This window comes from Formica exsecta, unplaced genomic scaffold (assembly GCF_003651465.1).
Source record: "Formica exsecta isolate Colony F162 unplaced genomic scaffold, ASM365146v1 scaffold72, whole genome shotgun sequence".
NCBI lineage: Eukaryota > Metazoa > Arthropoda > Insecta > Hymenoptera > Formicidae > Formica > Formica exsecta.
The window spans coordinates 58,281-62,714 of NW_021853485.1; the positions used below are offsets into that span (position 1 = coordinate 58,281).

General features: G+C 32.3%; 1 long non-coding RNA gene across 1 annotated transcript in view; it reads left to right on the top strand.

The window, feature by feature from the left end:
- The window catches only part of LOC115243539, a 6,931-nt gene extending 2,746 nt beyond the window's left edge, over positions 1-4,185 (top strand). Inside the window, exons 2-3 of the long non-coding RNA XR_003885241.1 lie at positions 400-509; positions 573-4,185. This is a non-coding gene — a long non-coding RNA (uncharacterized LOC115243539). The remainder of the gene's footprint in view (positions 1-399; positions 510-572) is intronic.
- The last annotated feature ends 249 nt before the right edge of the window (positions 4,186-4,434 follow it).

A 4,434-nucleotide genomic window follows, 5' to 3' on the forward strand; every position in this document is an offset into this window, starting at 1 on the left:
TATATATATATATAAGAATAGTGCGTCACCATAGCTAGATCGATAATCATTAATTACATTTTATCGACATGCACGAAGTCTGAAGTCCGTATAGACCATGCATGTTGTTAATTTTTTTTTTTGGAAGGTAAACACAGGTTATGTTCGTAAATGTTGTGATCGTCAAGTACGTCGAGAATCAGTTTAGTACGACGAAAGCAGTCTAGATGATTTGTTTGGTCGATGCTCTAAGCGCATGCGTCGAAATTTTATATTTGTCGACTAATTTATTACTAACTTCGTATTTTTCGCATATTCTTTAATTGAGAATGGTGAATAGAGCCTCGAGAAGTGTACATATTATCGCGTCGCGTAATCAATTGTATTTATTTCATTCTTCCAATATTTTTGTTGTTGCAGAAATAATATTCTTTATCCAGCATTATGAGCGTTAAGATTTCAATTTGACGTTGTTGGAGAAATCATGATATTGTGTAACTTTGCGAAACACGACCGTGTCTTCGAATCTGGTGAGTGCATTATTACATATTTTTACAATTGTTTCTATTATTTGATATATTATTATGTTATAGCAATTGCGTTTTGGATGGACGTTTTGTTTTGTCGTGCTATCATAGACAAGATAATGTTATTATGAAATGCGCATAATAATGTCACATATATACACGCACGCACGTATACCACATATATATAAATATATAAAAATTATCTCGTGCGCATATTGGAGTATTGGAATAAATCGAGAAAGTTGATGCCACATCCAAGAGGCGACATATGCTGGTCGTGTGCGTTACTAATAGGTTGGCGTCGCGTGTCAAAGGGACGTCACATGTGATGCGCGCGTTGCCCTCCCTTTCGCCATAGTTCTCGCGCAATTAGCCGAGCTAAATGCCGCCACACTTTACGTAATCGCTCGCCTCCTGTTCCCGCGTGGTCCCGCTTAACCTTTCTGACATAAAACTAATTCTAAGTAGAGGTGAAAAAAGGAGAGTGGAGCCGCAAATTCGCGGCCTACGATGCATCTGCTATTGTGTATCTGCGTCTCTCAATTACGAAATATGATAAATGTAGGACGCGTTTTCTCTCTCTTTTTCTCTCTCTTTTCTCTTTATACAATCAAGAATAATAATGGCATTTTAGCAAATATGTAGCAATCTGGATGTTGCAACATAATTCAAATCTGAATTTAGATAGAACTATGCAATACAGATAAATATTCTCGGAATCTATTAGATATCCAAATTATGTTGCAACATCCAGATTGCTGGATATTTGTTAATATACATATATTGCCGTTATTATTTTTTATTGTATGAAGAGAGAGAAAGGGGAGAGGGAAAAGGAGAGCAACCATTTCTTTTTCTCTTCTGCTTTCCGCCGCTTGTCATGCTGTTTAAAGTTCGGACAATGCCTAGAAACGCGTCAGCAAGTTTGAGTTACACACGTATACCCAGAACTTTCGAGTGCCGTCGTGGCTTATTGCCGAGCACGAAGCCGACTGCCTACCTATCTTCTTGATCTCTCAAGAGAGAAAAATATTTAAATGCTGCAGTCGCGACACGTCGCGCTTTGAATTCAATAACGCGTCACAGCGTGAGAAAAAGGAGTGTTAAAACGAGCGTTATTTGAATTAAGAAATGCAAACGTTTAAATTTGCATAATAAAGTAGATTCCTGTGAATTGTTTTTCAAATCTTAATAATAATAATCGATGTAAAAAACAATTAATCTGAATCTAATTGAAAAAAAAGTTGAAGTGAAGAATGCATTTTATTACTCGCCGTCAAACTTTACAACTTTTACGCTCTAATAATAATAAATTGCAGAAACGTTTAAGAAATTTGATTTATATACTATACAACGAGTGTAATAGGTATAATTTTTATTTACAATGATTATTTTTATATACACGTGAATGATATGAATATGCTTTATTTTCATGCGTGTTTTTGCGGGAAATTCTTAACAACTTAATGAGTAATAAATCAAAGCTATTATTTTTCGGACACTTTGGCTAGATGCATATTATATTCTTTAATATAATATTCTATAATCTTGTTGCACAAGAAAGATTATTATTATAGATTATATTGTATATTATGTATATTTAGCATGGCAACCGTTGTGTGGGGGTGTGCACCATGGCGGAGAAGATGATACTCAAGTATCATCTTCTTTCTTTTTTTCTTTAGAATACCACCACAAAATCAATGGCATTGTCTTGAGTGTACGTTAGATTGCAATCAATATTTTCACAATATAGCGGCATTGTCTGCCCGACACGGTCGAGTTGTGCGAGTATGCTTCACGTAAAGCAAGGGACTCCTTTCTTTGCAGCGTCTATCATTGAATGAAAAAGATGTTCCAAACTTATTCAGCAAAAAAAAAAATTTCGCAAGATATATAGCAAATTCTGAAAAGAAATTGAGTAAAACAAAATTAAATAGCTACCAAGAAAGTTAATAGTAATCAAAATAACAAGATGTGAGACAAATGCCAAATCTCGATATTATATGTATATAATATGATTTTAAGTCTCTTCTAATTTAATATCTGCCAATTAAACAACTTGTTATTAGTCTTTTACAATGTTGTAACTATGTAATAATGTATCTATCATCGAAAAATATTTTGATGTTTTATTCAAATCCACCGGTCGTAAAGAAAAAGAAAAATATTCGAGCAGAACATGATATAACTGTCACATTATACATATCTTTCTATAAAAAAGTTATGACGTAATCGTTTCGTTTATTATATAATAACTTGAGATTTATAAATATATGTACCTACATATAGGTAGTAGGATATTAAGGGATAAAAACATTCTTTGAGTGATGCTGTATTTGTGAAACTTGTTTTGGCCTCACGTGCCAACGTTTCGCAACCTCGAAAAGCTAATCGGTCTTTAATAATAGTAAACGAAAGTGAAACGAGACTCAGCCATAAATCAATGCCATCGGCCATTGTTTTGTCATTTTAAAAGATTCTCTTTCACATAGTGTGATCGATTATGGTTTGTTGACGATACGAATCTTGTCGCGTCTAATTAATGCATTTATTAGTTTACGGTAGACGTCGTTACGGAAACGTCATTCGACGTTTTCGAAGTCTTACATCAACTCAATAAAAGCGCCACGCGACGATTTACTTTCACAAAAAAACATCTCCAGTTTTTTCAAGGACGCGTACTGTAATAAGTTGAAATTTATGACGTGAATTATTTGATCGTAAAAATCAAAAGTCATTCCTTGAAAAGAGAACAGCTGACGCAAAAAAAATGTTATTTGAATTTTATCAAATATTGTGTTGGAATACATATTCTACATATTCTATCTATTATAAAATTTATATCTATCGATAATGGCAGCAATAAGAGAAAATATTTATCGGATGAATAAGATAAAAAATAAGCATATATTATTCTTTAATTTGTTTTTTTTAATTTTGGAATTTAAAAATTTGTTACAGTTATCTCTCTCTCTATTTTTTACATATTACTCAAAAAATCACTAAATCTTATCGAGATTTAAAAAAATTTTTCATCTGCTTTTTACATTATACATTTTCCTGGTTTTGTTGCTGTAAACTGTAAACGGTTTCTTTAGGATTATTACGTTCCATCCGGATTTTGGCGCTCCGAAACTGCTAGGCCTCCAATAATTGTATGTGTATACACTACATATAGCAAAATGAAAAAAAAAAAAAACGAAAAAGCAAGTACCAGATGCCACTAATTTTGGGTGATTTAGCATAACGATCGCCGAGAAAAGCCGCCCACTGTCGTTCTTTTCCTTGTCATTCTCGTTGCTTTGATCGCACCGGCAAAGCTCGTGACAAATTTTCAACGTATTCAAACGCATTCGTCACCCACTACGAGAGTTTTTGTGGTCGATAATCTACTCATTGCATGTATAATAGTAGATTCCATTCTCTATCGCCTGAGACCGGCTTCTTTCTGAACTACATATATGGGTATTAGAAAAATACGTGTTTTTTTATTTAGCAACAAGAATTTTCTTCATCGAAAGATGTTGTTGCTGTTCTTTAAAAAACAAGTTTTAATTATTGTTTTAAAAAATATTATTATTTTGTATTTTCTTTATCCCCATATTATAATTTTCTTTATCTTTTTTTCTATTTTTGGCATTAAAAAAAGCCAACAAGTCCTGATAGTAGATCTTATTTTTTTCATTAAATATGTATATAAACATTTATTGATTCCCCTTAAGATTACAATTAATCAATCAATCAATTAATAATTAAATCAATTAAATCATTAAATATGTATATTTGATAATGCAAGAATTTTATTTATTTGTATTTTTAAAAGTTATCTCATATAAATAGCGAATATTCAATTGTCTTATTTTTTAATTATCTTTTCTAGATAGCAGACTTGTTCAATGGCTAATGTGGTATTTGTTGCAGGTTT